The sequence below is a fragment of the Macaca mulatta genome, chromosome 7 (genome assembly GCF_049350105.2).
Source record: "Macaca mulatta isolate MMU2019108-1 chromosome 7, T2T-MMU8v2.0, whole genome shotgun sequence".
Taxonomy (NCBI): domain Eukaryota; kingdom Metazoa; phylum Chordata; class Mammalia; order Primates; family Cercopithecidae; genus Macaca; species Macaca mulatta.
Window position 1 is genome coordinate 153,876,898 of NC_133412.1, and position 19,636 is coordinate 153,896,533.

A 19,636-nucleotide genomic window follows, 5' to 3' on the forward strand; every position below is an offset into this window, starting at 1 on the left:
TATACTTAAAAAATGTGCTTTTCAAAGAGCAATTTTTCACAAGAACAGAAAACCAAACACCGCATGTTCTCACTCATAGGTGGGAACTGAACAATGAGATCACTTGGACTCAGGAAGGGGAACATCACACACAGGGGCCTATCATGGGGAGGGGGGAGGGGGGAGGAATTGCATTGGGAGTTATACCTGATGTAAATGATGAGTTGATGGGTGCAGCACACCAACATGGCACAAGTATACATATGTAACAAACCTGCACGTTATGCCCATGTACCCTACAACTTAAAGTACAATAATAATAAATAAATTAAAAAAAAAAAAAAAAAAAAAAACAAAGAGCAATTTTTTAGAAGTAGAATCCTAGGCCAAAAGGTGCTTTTATTTATAATATATGTGTGTGTGTGTGTATATATATATGTGTGTGTGTGCGTGTGTGTGTATATACATACACCCTTATAAATATACACATACACACACACACACACTGCATTCTAGAAACACTGTATGGAATGCTTAAGAATGCATATGTCACCACCTCTTACAAACACAATGTATTATCACCTTAAAACCTTTCTGTGCCCAAGTTTCTTGCAATCTGCTTTTTTCTACCTTTTCACTCCATTTTGCTGTTTTGTTCCCTCAGCCTGTTTTCTCTGTAAGACTTTCTAATACCATTCTCTAATCCCTCTCATCTGAGGCCTTGCATTCTGTTGAGTACTTCAAATAGTCTAATTTTTTTTTCTCAGAACCCTACGTACATACATAGTTTTGAAAGCTGTGCTTTTCCTCTGAGTTTTCAGGTAACAGCTTCTTTCCCTGAACTATAATATTTTTAAAATAGACTCTATTTTGATTTTGTTTTTCTTCTTTACTGATGTTTAAATAAGGCAATGGCTGTCAATACTCAATCATCTAACTTTTGAGACCTACTGTTCCAGTGGTTCCCAGCAGGGGAGATTTGACAAGGTATGAAGACATTTCTGATTGTCACAACTGGGGAAGGGAGGTTGTCTGGTGAATAGTGACCAGGCATGTGGTTAAATAGCCTACAATGTGCAGTATAGCCCCACAAAAACAAGGAATCATACAGTTCAAAATATCAATGGTGCTGAGGCTGAGAAACTGCGTTAAAGGATTAGGTGAGTTGATACTCACTGCTTCACAGCTAATTCACAACATTTTGCTTGCATTAACATAATGCAGTTCTACTGGGGGAGATGTTATGCCTGATCACACTGCTTGGTTCTTAGACCCTGTAAATAAGCAGAGTATATGGAAAATTATATTTCACAACTTCCTATTTTCCAAACTTAACTCCAAGGTTCTTCTAGGCTCTACTGTAGAGAATACAGCTTAAAATAAGCACATTGTCGCAACCAGTTCGCCCCTTTGGTCCTGATGAAGTATTTTCTAGAAATTATTGCTTATAAATTGACAGAGAAATATGGCTATCTCAAAAATCAGCAGCAACTTTGTGGAATGAAAGCTTACCAGTTTAATGTTTTTTTCAGAACTTGGATCTCTGAGTCAGAAGAGCAGTTGGAGTTTAAGCAAAAGTATCTTTTTACCTCTTTTCTGGGGATCTCTGATTAATGAAGTAAATCCTGATTCGATTTTCCTCAATTCTGTTTCACCTGCCTTATGGAATATCTATCAAGTGGCTTGATAGATATTTTGGTAGAATATTGAGAAAGGATTCATTAGTGGCTGCAACTAATCTACAATTACAAATCATAGTATAAACTATGGTTTTCAGTTATCAATAATAATGGATGCACTTAACTAAACTAATATTACTAGCTCTCCTTTGGTAGACTTCACTTCTTTATTAAATTAACTTCTACTCCAACCTTTCCCTAAAGTAGAACATAAGATGGGTAGATAAAAATAAAAGTATACTAATAAAAATAGCATTAATTTTAATTAATAAAGGAAGTCTATAGAAGAATATCTACATATTTGTAAACTTTTGAAACTGTGAAGGACATAAGAGTAGTAGAAGTTCACCTATTTATTCATTTTTTCACTAACTAGTTAATTCATTTATCCAACTTTAATTAAACACTAGTTTAAAAAGCAAAGTGTAGCAAACACTAATAAATCAACATAAAATGGACACCATACTTCTTGCCTCTGTGACCTTATAATTTTTGTGGGGAGAAAAGGTAACACCTAATTTCAGCAACTAGGGAACAACGTTAAAGTAAAATATAAGCAAGTTTACAGTAAAGTATAGACAGTATCAAATGGGTTTCCCTCATAGATTAGAACTTCTAAAAAAGAATTAAAAGAATTTGGGATCAAAGGTGCCTAGGTAATCTAACTGATGTAAGAAAGTAAAAAATACTGACCTTAATTACATTAACCACAACAAATAATGAGTAGGAAAGGTTAAGGTTTATATAAACTTGTAGAAGAAGAGGCCTGGCAAGCAGGCAAGATGTTGCAGTTGTTTCCTGAACATGAACAGGAGTGGGGAGAAGAAAATGGGGTGCACTCAAAAGGCAAGCATAAAGGACAGTGCTTCAAATTGCACCCTTCAATTTTATACCTTCATCCTCCTCCCCACCCACCCTTAACTTGTGGGTACACAAAGAAGTTCATGTGCTACATTTGTCTTCTGAGGTCACTCACAATCTCACTTGTTAAAGAATGCCATACCTAGAGAGCATGAAAAAATTACAGTCAGCTGAAAAATGAAACCTGAAAAAAATAGAGATACTAGTGCAATGGAGAAAACTGCTTGGTGAAAAGAATGCTGAGTGAATAAAAGAGAAAAAGAGATAAAAACGGACAAGAAGCAGGAGTCCCTGGAACAGCATAAAGAAAGATAATGCCAGAGCATGATCTCCAGGTCACTTACATGGGAATTAATTGCGGTACTTGTTAAACAGCTGATTGATTCTATTGCCCTACCTTGGAATAACAAACTCAGAATCTCTTAGGGATAGGGTAAAAAAAAAAAAAAAAAAAAAAAAAAAGTCTGCATTTTAAGAAGTCCCCCAAATATTTTATTAACATTTGGAAACCACTGGAATTGAGGATGAATCTAGTCCTGATGGAAAAGCAATTTTCTGAGGTGTCCATTCTGTTCCATTCGTCTATATATCTGTTTTGGTACCAGTACCATGCTGTTTTGGTTACTGTACCCTTGCAGTATAGTTTGAAGTCAGGTAGCTGTGATGCCTCCAGCTTTGTTCTTTTTGCTTAGGATTGTCTTGGCTATGTGGGCTTTTTTTTTGATTCCATATGAAATTTGAAGTCATTTGTTCTAATTCTGTGAGGAAAGTCAATGGTAGCTGGATGGGGATAGCATTGAAACTATAAATTACTTTGGGCAGTGTGGCCATTTTCATGATACTGATTCTTCCTATCCATGAGCATGGAATGTTTTTCCATTTGTTTGTGTCCTCTCTTATTTCCTTGAGCTGTGGTTTGTAGTTCTCCTTGAAGAGATCCTTTACATCCCTTGTAAGTTGGATTCCTAGGTATTTTATTCTCTTTGTAGCAATTGTGAATGGGAGTTCACTCGTGATCTGGCTGGCTGTCTACTACTGGTTTATAGGAAAGCTTGTGATTTTTGCACACTGTTTTGTATCCTGAGAATTTGCTGAAGTTGCTTATCAGCTTAAGGAGAGTTTGGACTGAGACGATGGGGTTTTTTAAATATACAATCATGTCATCTGCAACAATTTGACTTGCTTTCTTACTATTTGTATACTCTTTATTTCTTTCTCTTGCCTGATTGCCCTGGCCAGAACTTCCAAAACTATGTTGAATAGGAGTGGTGAGAGAGAATAGGCATCCTTGTCTTGTGCCGGTTTTCAAAGGAAATGCTTCCAGTTTTTGCCCATTCAGTGTGACATTGGCTGTGGGTTTGTCATAAATAGTTCTTATCATTTTGAAATATGTTCCATCAATACCTAGTTTATTGAGAGTTTTTAGCATGAACGGCTGTTGAATTTTATCAAAGGCCTTTTCTGCATCTATTGAGATAATCATGTGGTTTTTGTCACTGGCTCTGTTTATGTGATGGATTACGTTTATTGATTTGCTTATGCTGAACCAGGCTTGCATCCCAGGGATGAAGCCGACTTGATCGTGGTGGATAAGCTTTTTGTTGTGCTGCTGGATTCGGTTTGTCAGTATTTTATTGAGGATTTTCACATTGATGTTCATCAGGGATATTGGCCTGAAGTTTTCTTTTTTTGTTGTGTCTCTGCCAGGTTTTGGTATCAGGATGATGCTGGCCTCATAAAATGAGTTAGGGAGGAGTCTCTCTTTTTCTATTGTTTGGAATAGTTTAACAAGGAATGGTACCAGCTCCCCTTTGTACCTCTGGTAGAATTCGGCTGTGAATCCGTGTGGTCCTGGGCTTTTTTTTTGTTCGTAGGCTATTAATTACTGCCTCAATTTCTGCCTCAATTTTAGAACTTGTTATTGGTCTCTTCAGGGATTCAGTTTTTCCTGGTTTAGAATTGAGAGGGTGTATGTATCCAGGAATTTTTCCATTTCTTCTAGATTTTCTAGTTTATTTGTGTAGGGGTGTTTACAGTATTCTCCGATGGTAGTTTGTATTTCTGTGGGATCTTTGGTGATATCCCCTTTATCATTTTTGTATTGCATCTATATGATTCTTCTCTCTTTTCTTCTTTAATAATCTGGCTAGCAGTCTATCTATTTTGTCGATATTTTCAAAAAATCAGCTCCTGGATTCATTGATTTTTTGAAGGGTTTTTCGTGTCTCTATCTCCTTCAGTTCTGCTCTGATCTTTGTAATTTCTTGTCTTCTGCTAGCTTTTGAATTTGTTTGCTCTCGCTTATCTAGTTATTTTAATTGTGATGTTAGGGTGTCGATTTTAGGTCTTTCCCACTTTCTGATATTTGCATTTAGTGCTATAAATTTCCCTGTAAACACTGCTTTAGCTGTGTCCCAGAGATTCTGGTACTTTGTTCTCGTTAGTTTCAAATAACTTAATTGTTTCTGCCTTAATTTAGTTATTACCAGTAGTCATTCAGGAGCAGGTTGTTCAGTTTCCATGTAGTTGTGCTGTTTTGAGTGAGCTTCTTAATCCTGAGTTCTAATTTGATTGCGCTGTGATCTGAGATACTGTTTGTTATTATTTCCATTCTTTTGCATTGGCTGAAGAGTGTTTTACTTCCAATTATACGGTCAATTTTAGAATAAGTGCAATGTGCTGAGAAGAATGCATATTCTGTTGATTTGGGGTAGAGTTCTCTGCATGTCTATTAGGTCTGCTTGGTACAGAGCTGAGTTCAAGTCCTGAATATCTTTGTCAATTTTCTGTCTTATTGATCTAATATTGACAGTAGGGTGTTAAAGTCTTCCACTATTATTCTGTGGGAGCCTGACCATCTGATCTTTGACAAACCTGACAAAAACAAGCAATGGGGAAAGGATTACCTGTTTAATATATGGTGTTGGGAGAACTGGCTAGCCATAAGCAGAAAACTGAAACTGGAATCCTTCCTTACACTTTATACAAAAATTAACTCAGGCTGGATTAAAGATTTAAATGTAAGACCTAAAACCATAAAAATCCTAGAAGAAAACTTAAGCAATACCACTCAGGACACAGACATGGGTAAAGATTTCATGACTAAAATACCAAAAGGAATGCAACAAAAGCCAAAATTGACAAATGAGATGTAATTAAACTAAAGAGCCTCTGCACAGCAAAAGAAACTATCATCAGAGTGAACAGGCAACCCACAGAATAAGAAAATTTTTTGCAATCTATGCATCTGCCAAAGGGCTAATATTCAGAATCTACAAAGAACTTAGACAAATTTACAAGAAAAAAGCAAACAACCCCATCAAAAAGTGGGCAAAGGATATGAACAGACACTTCTCAAAAGAAGACATTTATGCAGCCAAAAAACATACGAAAAAAAAGCTAACCATCACAGGTCATTAGAGAAATGTAAATCAATACCACAATGAGATACCATCTCACACCAGGTAGAATGGCAATCATTAAAGGGTCAGGAAACAACAGATGCTGGAGAGGATGTGGAGAAATAGAAATGCTTTTACACTGTTGGTGGGAGTGTTCAACCATTGAGGAAGACAGTGCAGCAATTCCTCAAGGATCTAGAACTAGAAATACCATTTGACCCAGCAATCCCATCACTGGGTATAAACCCAAAGGTTTATAAATCATTCTGCTATAAAGACACATGCACACGTAGGTTTATTGCAGCACTGTTCATAACAGCAAAAACTAGGAACCAACCCAAATGTCCATAAATGATAGACTGGATTAAGAAAATGTGGCACATATACACCATGGAATACTATGCAGCCATAATAAAAGATGAGTTCATGTCTTTTGCAGAGTCATGGATGAAGCTGGAAACCATCATTCTCAGCAAACTATCGCAAGGACAAAAAACCAAACACCGCATGTTCTCACTCATAAGTGGAAGCTGAACAATGAGAACACATGGACACAGGGAGAGGAACATCACACTCTAGGGCCTGTTGGCAGGTAGGGGGATATGAGAGGGATAGCATTAGGAGAAATACCTAATGTAGATGATGGGTTGATGAGAGCAGCAAACCACCATGGCACGTGTATACCTATGTAACAAACCTGCACATTCTGCACATGTACCCCAGAACTTAAAGTATAATAATAAAAAAAGTTGGAAGCTAACAGAGGTCAGTTGATGAGGTTTAAGAAAAGAAGTGGTCTCTATAATACAAAAATGTAAGGTGAAGATCAAGTACCAATTGAGAATCTGCAGCAAGTTATCCAGAAGATCTAGCTAAGATATGTGATGAAGGTGGCTACACTAAACAGATCTTCTATATAGGCATATAGCCTTACGTTGAAAGATGATGCCATCTAGGACTTTCATAGCTAGAAAGGAGAATTTGTGCTTGTCTTCAAAGTTTCAAAGGACAGGCTATCTTGAGAGGGGCTAATGCAGCTGGTGACTTTTAAGTTGAAGCCAGTGCTTATTTTCCATTACAAAAATTCTAGGACCCTTAAGAATTATGCTACAGCTCCTCTGCCCGTGTCTATAAATTAAAAAAACAAAAAACAAACAAAAAAAGCAATTTTCCAAATCTCATCTAGAGAGTGTTTCAAATTGTGGGATGTGACCCATTAGGATCATTATATCAATTTAGTGCGTTCAGTAAGTTTCTTCATTTTGTAATGAAACAGAATGGCAGAATACAGTATTAAAAGATTATATCCTAGCATTAAGGAAACTATTGTTTCATGAAACTTTTGTGTCAGTCATAAATGTGTGTGTGTGTGTGTGTGTGTGTGTGTGTCCACTGCTACTCACATGTACTAGATAATGACGTACATTTCTTACAGAAGGTCATGGTCAAAAAAATGTGAAAACCCCTGCCTTATAGAACATGAATGAACATTCACGGGCAGTAGGAGGCTTGAGGAATTCAGTTTTGACCTCAGGAGGAAGAGATAGGCATTTGTGACTGGTGAATCCCTGCTGGGTGTTATATAGGCTTGCCATGACAAACCAGAAAGTGTCATATTATATGTGACTTGATAGCTTCTAAAATCCACTGACTGGTATTCATTATTTCTGATTCATGTGGCCATGAAGAATACAGTCAGGAAAAAAATGGAATATATTTATAGTGACTCTGAAGACCAAGATAGGAAGATGAAGGGCTCAGGAGATACAGTTTTTATTTTGTCTTTTAGCTGAAAGTCAGGACATTTAAACAGAGAGAGGGATATGGGAAGTAAAGAACTAGCTACATAGATAATATAGGACAAAATGGATTTAGTTTTCTGAACCAAGGATACGAAGCCAAAATGGATTTCTGGCAGGGAAAAGAAATTTTCTCATCATTCTTGAAAGAGTAAGTAGCGCTTGATGTTCCTACTTCATTCACCTATTTAATTCCTGTAGTTTGGCTTCAAATGGTCTCTCCAATATCATTAGTGACCTAATTGCCAAGTGCAATGTCCTTTCTTTTTTCTTAATCTTCATCTTAATGTTCTTGAAGTATTTTACAAAAACATTTTCTCTTTTCTTTTTCAAACACCTTTTGGCCTTTTTTCTTTCTAATCCCCTCCTCCACTTGTTGGCTTGTTTTCCCCCTGGTTTCATTCATTCCTACCATGTGAAATTAACTCAAATCTCTAATCATCATCTCAATCTTCACGGGCTTTAACACATCCTTTATAGGCTACAACTGCTCTTCCAGACTTCACTGTCACAGTGCAGCTACTGTTCTAATTGTTCAGAGAATGGAACTGGTGTAAACAATCATGTAACTGACACCAAAATCATATCTTTTCTCCAAATATCGTAACTCTCAGTCACAGTTTGTATGTCCCTTTTTTTCTCTCACCCTTGTTAGTTAGATGGCAATTCCTTTTAATTCTTTGTTCACACTGGCTCACATCTGATCCCTTAGGTAATGTAATGTTTCTACCCCTGTTTAAGCTCTTATTGTTACATATTTCATATCTAGACTCTGACTGTCAAACCCAGGCAGTGGAATGGAGAATACAAGAGATTATACAGTGGAATTCAGGAATAAAATATTAAAACTTCTTTATTTATATCTCCATCCCTATCTATTTATATCTATCCATCCATCCTCTTCATGTTGCTACCAGAGTGACCTTACTAAAATATATATTTAGTATTGTCACACCCTATGTACCTCCATTAATTATGTATTTTATGATAATGTGCAGAATCCTTAGCTGACATAAATTCATAATCTGGTTACTTTTCTCCACTAATAGCCTAGCCACTCACCATGTGCCGTTCTCTATAAGCATATATATTCCTGTATAATTCTCCTACTCGCTTCCTCTCTGTCCCCTTTCTTTGTCTGCCTAGCATCCTCTTTAGGGGATCCAGTGGGTGAGTATATATGATGCAGGTCTTGCCATTCAGAGAACAACCACCTCGGGCCAGAGTGACTGGTTCCCAGGAAGATAGCTGATTGACGCTGAGTTAAGAAGTATCCGGGTGACTTCTGTTACAACCTTCAGGAAAGAGGCACCTTCCCTTTGGGGTTGTTTGGCTGGTAGAAAGATAGATGGGTGCTGGTGGTGGTTATCTTTGCCACTACTTGGGAGGAATCTGTCTGAGGAAACACAAAAGAAAATGGAAAAGAGATAAAACCAGATCCCTTGTTCAAAAACCTCTGCTGGCCTTTTGAGTTACAAGAGCCAAAGGAAGTCCTTTTTCTGTTGTGTTTTGTTTTTTGTTTTATTTCACTTAGGCTAGTTTGAGTTTATCTTCTTTTTATTGCAACTAAAAGTGACGTACTAATAAGACCTACTCTAGGAAGGCTTTGCTGACCTTCTAGTCAGCTTTACTAAATCTCCTTCCGTGTTGAACATTGTTGCTCCTCCATTCCCAGTATTCTGGATCTGGTCACAGAGGTAGATGAAAACTGTCCTTTCAAAAGCCTATTAAACAACAGAGGAGAAACTGTACATCTTTGGCAAAGTCCCAAGTTAATTTTCTATAAGGAAGTTCTCCATCAAATTTAATGAGTTACGTAGAAGAAAAAAAGGTCAATTGAAAGCGAATGATCCTCAAGTATTTCTCTCTCTCTCTCTCTCTCTATATATATATATATATATTTATATATATAGACATACACACACACATACAACTAATTCAAGCCAACAGCCCCCATGCTTTCAACGTTCTTCCTATAGCTTGAGGTACAGGATGCTTTAGGTCAACTTCACTGAAAGCAAGAGCATGCCACCAGGATAGAATATGAAAGCCGTAAGTAAAAGCAAAGAGCACTGAAAAGATTGAACTCCTTTTTGCTTTCTCCACCTGAAGAGTTCATATCCCTCTTAACTGTGGTGTCACTCAGAAACTAAATGTAGAAAGTTCTAAGTTGCCATTGCAGAATATCAAATTTAGCTCTAGTCTACCTAAATCTAATGAGAAATTTGTAAATAAGCATTCTTAAAACAAAATCAACAGAAGACAAAATATAAATTTACCATTTTATGATCAAGAAACAGACCAGAATTAATATTTTTTATTAGTTACTAAATTTCCCTCCTCTGGTCACCACCTGAAATCCAGGATTGCAGTTTTTGCTGGTCATGGGTCCAACTAAGTTCCCTGTTCAGACCTTTCTTATCTTGGCCTAACCCTAATATGACATATACAGAACTGAACCAGATATACTAACAGAACATCTAGTCAGGTTTGACTAGTTGGAATTCCATTCATTTTCTTAGAATAAATTGCACTTTAAAAAATGGTGGCATGGGGGCCAGGCATGGTGGCTCATGCCTATAATCCCAGCACTTTGGGAGGCCGAGGCAGGTGGATCGCAAGGTCAGGAGTTCAAGACCAGCCTGGCCAAGATGGTGAAACACAGTCTCTACTAAAAATACAAAAATTAGCCAGGCGTAGTGGTGGGTGCCTGTAATCTCAGCTACTTGGGAGGCTGAGGCAGGGAATTGCTTGAACTGGGGAGGCGAAGGTTGCAGTGAGCCAAGATCACACCACTGAACTCCAGCCTGGGCGATAGAGCCAGACTCCATCTCAAAAAAAAAAAAAAAAAAGGTAGCATGTCATTTTTCCCAAAAGGAAGAAATCTATTTTGGCCTCATATTTAATGGTCACTAATAAATGGAGATTAAAACCTCTCAGGGGGCTGGGCATGGTGGCTCACGCCTATAATCCCAGCACTTTGGGAGGCCAAGGTAGGTGGATCACCTGAGGTCAGGAGTTTGAGACAGGCCTGGTCAATATGGCAAAACTCCATCTCAACTAAAAATACAAAAATTGGCTGGGCGTAAGTGGTACATGCCTATAATCCCAGCTACTTGGGAGGCTGAGTCAAGAAAATCGCTTGAACCCAGGAGGCAGAGGTTGTGGTAAGCTGAGATCACACCACTGCACCCCAGCCTGGTTGACAGAGTGAGACTCTGTCTCAAAAACAAAAATAAAAACCACCTATCGGGGGATAACGTAAAGAAGTAGCTCCATTTAGTGTGTGATTTCTACATGTAATTCCCATTAATACTAGAGAACAAACATGTAAAAGCTTTATAGAAGGAAGAGAGGAGAAAATTTTTGAAACTTTTTATTAAGGCAACCAAAGATCAATTTTGAACAAGAAAAAGAAATCTTTTGTAACCAAAAAGACTAACAAGGTAACATGTACTGATGTTGGCAGGACACTAAAACGTACCTTTAGAAACCTTTTTTGAAGGCAAGAACTCTTATGGAAACCAAGTTTAAACTCCATTGAACATCTACTCTACTTTGGTGATAGATAGTGTTAAAAAAAAGTATAAACAGTAATATGAGGCCTGTATTACTGTTTACAGTTTTTTTTTAAAGCTATCACCAGAGTAAAGTACTTTAGATTGATAATTTAGATCTTACAGAAACATGGAAAAAATTAAGAGTTAATTGGTTTTTAATTCACCTAGTACAAGTTTTAAAAAGGTAATTTGTCATTTCTGATCTGACATCGCTTATGGGCATGGCAACTACAGAAGAATTACGGTACGGGATATAGAAAATGATAGGGAGAGGAAATTGGTTTTGAGTCTTCTTAGATTTTATATCAACATTCTTTTGTTGTTGTTGTTTGCAGGCTTTACTGCCCTATTCATATTTATGCTTGTCAGCAAATTTCCCTTGGCTGCATTCAAAAGGCAGCTGTTCATCCACACTCCTCAGTGAATAAATATATCAAGTCAATTCTTGGCCTGGGGACATGATCTGATTTCTAGAAGAGTTGCCAGCTTCCTTCTTTTAAGAGACTCAGTATATCACTTGGACCCCAGCAGCTTACATACTTATTTATTTTTAAGTTAACTATTACTATATTCCAACAATAATACTACAAAAGTAGGGTAATCAATGTTGAGATGCCAAGGCTCAAAGAAACAAGTAATGCAATTAGTTAACATCTTAAAATAAGAATGATGCAGATTCCTTCCTAAAAGTTTATGACAGGTACAATTAATATGGTACCCTTATGAGAAGAAGTCTGGTTGATCAAGAATTTGAAACAGGCACAAGCAACTAGCAGAACCTGTCTCATGAGGTCCATCAGTGCTATTTTGAGAAGGGAACACCATGGGCAAAATCATATTAGCTACAAAGCTTTTCTACCACCCTAGATGAGCATTTAGCTCTCACAGCAATGCTTAAAGTTACATAATGAGACTGCTGACAGGGCACAGGGAGCAACCAGACTGCACAATGCAGCTTTTGTTTCGATGTTAAGTGACCCACATGAGCAGAAAGTATAATAAACATGGCTTGTGAATACTAGAGGAAACAAATTTAGAGACATGTTTAGAAAGACAGTAGAAAGAGTATTGTGTCAAGTGGTAAAATGTTTTCAAAGGACAAAGTTATTGAAAAATCTAACTTCCCATCAAGGAAGTGGCAAACCTTTCACCTGAAAACAAAATTTGCTAATTAAAACTGTAAGGTACAAATAGGTCATAGTTCAGTTGGAAAAGAACATTCTAGAGAGAAAAGTGGCAAGAATTGGTAATAATTTTTTCCTAAGGCAGGAAAGCAGTCGGAAAAAACAGTTTCTAAAGTGGCCCTCTCTGTCTCAAAATAATTTATCTTAACATGCATTAAATTTCATCCTTATTACCTGCTTAAAGGTCTGGGTTTCCAATTGGAGTGTATGTTTCCTGAGTGCATGGAGCTTGGCACATAACAAGGGCACCGTATATATTTGTTAAATGAATAAATATGCATGCATTGGTATGCAAGTAGAAAATCACAGCATTAATGCCATCATTTATGGCTTTCCTTCACTTACATGCCTTACTGACATCTATAACTCCGTGGTTTACTCAGTTGAGAGTTCGCCTACTTTAAAAGTTTGAAATTATTACACCAAGTAAAATGAAAAGCACTAATCCAAACAATATGGTATTACTATAAAACCATAACAATGACATTTATATTTTAACCAATAGCAGAGGCCAGTACCAACTGGTTACTCTGGAAACGAGTGACTCAGGTGTGTAACATTAGCAACATTTGCTTTTTAAGAATTTCTGTAAAACTATTCTAAATAATGATGACACCCAATTTCCAAGTCAGATGTGCAATTACATGACATATCATCCATACTTACAATTTCTCAGTTATTGTGATGGATTCTGACTACCCATGCTCCCTCATCAGGGGGTTTGGGAGGCCTTTTACTGAAGTACAACCCTAGATTTTCTTGGAATCCAAGTTCATTTAACTGAAATGTTCTCAGAATGGAACAGTATGTGGTAAAGGCTATGTTGACCAGGGATTGTAGACCTGATGGCATGTGGCAAATGCTTACAAATGGATAGGTAGGTCTTCTGTGTACGCAAAAGTATTAACACTATGAATTAGCTGGGTTATACCATCATAAGTTTATTTTATCCCCTCTTCCTTTCTTTACCCATATACTCTAAATCTCTCAAAGATAGAACAGAATCTGATTTTGAGATACGAAAGGATTTAAATAACAGGACAGAGCTCATCGCACTTCAAACATGTCACTGTATTTTGTCTTTGTAAAATTTAAAGCCTTTGGCTTGTACATATTACTTGAATTAACATGTCGGTGTATATGTTAAATATTCTTTACTTATTGTATTAAATCAATGAGTTCTGAGATATAAATGGCATAGCTTATATCAATATAATAATTGTTAATCTTGAGCGAGTCATGTGGCATTTTCTACATGATACACTTGCCAATGATAAAAAATATAAAGTTACATCTCTTATCAGATCTTACAACTGCAGTGATAAACCTGGAAGAGCTTATAACTAATATAAATACAGCCTACGTCATATTTAGGTATAGACATACACATGCTAAACAGCAACTCAAAAGAATTACCAGAGCATTACCATGTTGACTGAAGTGCTTCCATGACAACGTTGATTAAATACTATTTTCAGGTACTATGCTAAGCACAGCGAATTCTCACAATAGTCTTATAAGATATTGAATATTATTATTTTCCATGTTTTATGCATGAGAGGAAACTGAGGGTTAGAAATGTTACTAATATGTAACATTCTCAAAGTCACATAGCAAGTGCTACACTGATTTGGCTATCTTAGCCATTTGGCTATCCGGCTTCTTCAGCACATTCTTCTTATATGTATACCCTGAGACATTCAGCGATATTTTATCTACACTACCAATTTTACTCTAAAAAAATTCTACTCAATAGCATTAGCTGAGTCACTGCTTTGCTCATAAAAACAAAATTCATATTCTTATCTACTGCCTTACTCAGGTCTTTCCACAGACCCTTCACCACCTGTACTAGAGGAATCCCATAAAAGCCAGTACAGTGCTACACAGTCACCCAGCGTTAGTGAAGACATCATTGCTGAATAAAAGTTCATTTGCTTGAAGTTGGGGGTAGCTACTCAATGAAACAGAAATATGGGATTAAGCAATGCAACTCGTCAGTTTTCTGAAAGGAATAGTTTAAAATAAAACGTGCTCCCCTCACAGAAAAAGCAACAGCATCCGTCTTTCCTCTTCTGCTCCATTTTCAACAATGCCATGGCATTATTTGAACATTTAAAACTAAAAGAAATCTACTGGTTTGTTGTGCTATTAATGTCATTGCTGGATCACCCCTAGATCTTAAAGTCATCATCAATATACTTCAAGAGTACTTCAAAGATACAGGAGGTCCTGGCAACCACGGTGGAAGCAGGAAGCTGCTCTTAGGTAATGAATCTTTTTCACTGGAGATACAGTTCCGGTTGTGATAGAGACTAAACTGAAGCCTCCCTCTTAAGAATAAAAACAACAAAAATAGTCGAAATTGTTTTCTAGGAGAATATGCGTATAGTTGAGATGCCAAACTATTTGTAAGAACTTCAGATGCATATTTTACCTAGATATAATATAAATAAACTGTGAATACAGGTTAGCACTGCCCTTTATAAAAATATTCTGAAATTATAATTCTTAGCTTTTCATTAAAGCAGGTTTTGGCTAGGCAGTTGGACTTCAAATAAATATATGTATTAAGCAATATAAGTACTTTTTCCTAGAGTGCTTTATGCTTTATAATTCAAAATTTTCATTAATGTTGCCTCTCAACTTCAATTAATGAGATTTTTTAAATGATCAGAATAACTGACAAAATATGAATGCAAAGTAGTGTTGTGGTGGGTGAATAAAATTGCTTAATGGACTAAAAACATCAATTGCTTAATTATACAGAATACATTGAGCTGAAACAATATCACTCAGTTTCTATTAAATCTTCCATCAGCAGAGATAGAAGCTTCCTGGCTGCTTGGAGAAACATTTTTTCCAGATCTGGGAGGACTACACAATTTTCAGATACGAGCAACGTGATCTCAGCTGAATGCGTGGGAAACATAGCACTGAGAACATTTCAAATGACCCTGTATCAGAGTACATTTGTTGAAACACTGATGAAAAATGGGTATGTACATCATTTGTGAGCACTAAAATATTTAGGAAAGTTAGTCTAATTAGTTTATGCCATGAAAAGTGGCTGATTTACATGCTTTATAGTGGTAAATCTGCTTGTTTCTCTTTAGAATAGAAAATATCAAGCACACTTTTAAACCTTTAACTTTAAAGTCTAAAATTGAGTTTATGCCTAAGAAATAACATTGCAGTTTCTAGAGACACCAATTTACTATCCTTCTTAATTATTGGCTAACTACAATTTTTTTTTAAATCAACTGTATTTGAAGAATTATTACTCATTGTAACCTCAGTCTTTGCAAGAGTGAAGACAGACTATAAAAGCCAATCTCTACCTTGTTCACTCAACAATATAAGCCATGTATCCAGCCTTTAATTTGACAGTGCACAGTTAAATAGAAGATTTGCAACACTGCAAATCAAGAAAAATGGAAAATAAAGAGTGGTCTATGTAGCTATATTCTGTAGCTTAAAATATAACGACTATTTTTGCATACATAATAATTAGATGGCAGATGATGGGATAACATATATTTTTTAAAACTGAGAGAGGAAAAATAACACATTAGACATGCTCCTTGAGGTAAAAGTAATCTCATGTAGGTCTTAGGGACCAGCACTTTACAACAGAACTTTCTGCAATGATAGAAATGTCCTATATCTGAGCTGCCAAATACAAGAACCATTAAACAAATGCGGCTACCAAGTACCTGAAATGTGGCCAGTGCAACTGAGACACTGAAATTTTCATTTTATTTAACAAATAGTCACAAGTGCCAGTTGCTTGTATACTGGAAATGCAGTTCTAAACTTCTTTTTGTACCATCCTTGACAATGATACTCTTGAACAATTCTATCACTATATTATGTTTTGTGACAGTAATAAACAATCCCAATGTGTAATTAGAAATTATTTTTCACCATGCTCCTTGCAGTCTTCACTACAGGCCCCAGGCTGAGAGAGCAGCCTCTCTAGGATATTGTCAGCCTCATGACAGAGGCAAAGAAAAGAGAAACTGCAGGCTGCAACTGGCCTTAACAGTTTCTGTTTAAAGGTAATTCATGTCACTTCCACACCTATTTTACTGATTAAAGCTAGCATGACCTCTCTTAATTTCAGTAGGATGGAGGCTAACGTCACCTGGCCAAACGGTTTTCAATGGGACCAGGCAATATGATCCTCCTCCAGGGAGAAGTGGCAACAGTTTTCAAAATAGTACAATCTACCATAAGAATAAAATTTTGATTCCAGTCAATGAACACATCTTAGGTTGCAGGATGCTTTGCTTCAAACTGTTTGCCAGATAGGATATAAAATGACCCTAGAGCTGATAATTCGCTATTTTCTAGCCACCTTTCCAATAATAATAATAACCACAATGATATCAATCACAATAAAAACAGCAGTAACAGAAATAAGAAGAGGAGCAATAGCACCAGCACTCACTGAGCCTCTTCTCTGTGCGAGGCACTACCAAAGATGCTACACATAGATGAATGCACTGAATTCTCACAACAACTCCATGAGGTTGGCATCATTTCCCTTACCCCCCTTATGAGGGAGGAAGCTGAGGCTCAGGCCTGCAGCCAGACAGCTAGGAAACTGCAGAGCCCAATTACAGTCACAGATGGTTCACACAGGATTGGCCTCAAGTCTTGTCCTTATTCCACAATACAGCACTGGTACCCCAATGCCTGGCATCAGGGTTGCTCTTTATTAATTGTTACACCAGTATTTAGAGGCAGCTCCAGTGTCAAATTTATCTACTAACCCTTACCCTAAATTGCCCAACCCCTACATCTCTACACTTCCAAAATTCTTAGCAGCTCCCAATATAAATATCACTCATATCTGCCCCTGGCAGGAAGATACTAAATCAATTTTCTCACCACCTTTCTTGGAAAATGTGCACTTCTAGGGTTCATGTGACACCTCACATTGCGGTTCAGCCTGGAATATGGGTTGACGTTAATTATGGACAATAATCTAGGTAATACCTAAAAATCAGAAACAGGAGATGCCCTCTGGTCTAGATGTCCTAAAAAAGATGGTGAGGGGATGGCCTCAAGGCCTTCTGGCAGCAGGTATCAGAAGCAATAGACAGAGTTCACATCAAACTCAACCCTTTGCAGGGCCTGAAAACAACCAAACTCACAGATTCTAAGGAAACCAGTGCATCAGAGAGCTCAGCAAATTAGCTATTTTGACAGTGAGCAAGCTGAGAAAGAGCTATCAGAGGGACATAGCCAGCAAGCTGATGTTCTGACTAAATAAGAGGTCACAACGCAGAGATAGAATATGAGGGCAAAAAAAAAAAAAAAAAAAAATACTGTATTAATTATTGACCACGTAGGACCCTGTGCTGAACAACTACTTACAATAGCTCTAAGAGATGGACATTATTTATCTTCATTTTGCAAATGAGGAAACTGTGGCCATGGGAGGATAAATTCATTGTCCTAGTCACAAAGTGGTAGAGAAGGGATTCAGTCAAAGCTAGGTCTATCTGACTTCAGGAATGAATGCTTGACTATACTCCATCACTTGACTATAGTGTGACTGCAGGATATCTCAGTGTATCTTAACATCATCAGTGACTCATCCAAACCTTAAAGGAGGTTTACTTTAACAACTGGAAACCAATGAGCAAAGGCCTAAAATCTGAGAACACAGTGAAAATCCACAATCCTAAAATGGATTTGCTCTAATAGTGCAAACTTCACAAAAAGTCAACTCAAAGCAGATTTTAGGTCACTTTAGATCATATCCTGCCACAAAAGGATATCTTACTGATCTTTACAAATGCCTGAGTTGACTCCTTTCAACTTTAATTATTAAACATCCTATGTGGAAATAAAGAAAACATAAATTTCTGATCCAGAATGCTGATTCTAAGAATTATTTAGGTGTCAAGTGCTTGAAGAAATTTGCCCCCATTTTAACGTGTCATATAGGATATACCTACATTGTGCAAGTAGATTGGGAGCAGTGCTGCTTTACACGACTAGGGGCCAGTGGGGTATGTGGTACAGTACTGAAACCTGGCCATAAATTAGAACAGATACACAAGAATTTCCTGATAGCACCAATAGTCAAAACTACCAATATGAGACTCCCTAGGCTAAAGCAAAACAAAATCTAATTAATTGGTGATGGCTAAGAGACATAGAAGTTAATTAACTTGGGAGAAAAGGCATAGGGCAGAGACTGAAAGGGAAAAGAGGAATGCTGGATTTAATTGACTATCCTGGCTTCAGCTCTAACCTCTTTATTGTCAGGCACTTTGGCTTGTGATGAGGTATAATCAAACTCACACTACCACACACACATTTTTAGCCTTATGTGGCAAGCAGCAGAAGTAAAAGTTTCAAACTCCATAAAAAGAAAAAGGGGATAATTCAAAGGTTAAGCATAATGAAAACATGGTAGTAAAACCGTCTTCCAAATGACCTGAATCACTGTCTAAACAACTGCTTTTTATTTCTAATCTCTCTTGGGGAGAAATTTATAGACAGGCAGATTTAGAAAGATCCTTTTCTGAAAAAAAAATTGGTTTAATTAAGTGGAAGAATTGAATCAAGATGGCTGACTAAGAAAATGCACATTTCTCTGCTTCAGGTATAGACTCAAAAAATGACAGTTGTGAAATGAAATAAGTTAAAAAAAAAACATGTATACATATGTAACAAACCTGCATGTTGTGCACATGTACCCTAGAACTTAAAGTATATTAAAAAAAAATACAGCTATACCAGCACTAGAAACCAGAAAGGATGCCGCAGAATGACCAAAGTGTGAAAGATTATTACAACTTTCAAAGCAGATGGAATTGGAATTACGGAGAAAGAAGGGAGCAGTAAACATTATCCAAAAGGGAGAAGAGAAAATTACCTTTGAGGTATGAGTAATTCCAGGGCTTTTCCAATGGCAAAGTCAAACAGTTATTTAAAAATCAGGAGAGGACAACCACCAGGGTAGTTAATTTTACAACTCTATTAAGCTGGTTCAATCAAGTTTAGTTAAAATCAGCAGCAGAGGGATGTTATGTGCCCCCAGAATAAACCTCTAAGGAACCATTTTAAATAAAACAATAGTATGAAAAGAATAAAGAAGGACAAGCATAGATTAGATATATAAATTCTGCTGACACTGGAAGAAGAAACCAA

The 19,636-nt window shown here is 36.9% G+C and overlaps 1 protein-coding gene across 9 annotated transcripts in view; it reads right to left on the reverse strand.

The window, feature by feature from the left end:
* CEP128 (centrosomal protein 128) overlaps positions 1 to 19,636 on the reverse strand; it is a 457,806-nt gene that overhangs the window by 164,011 nt on the left and 274,159 nt on the right. The window lies entirely within an intron of this gene.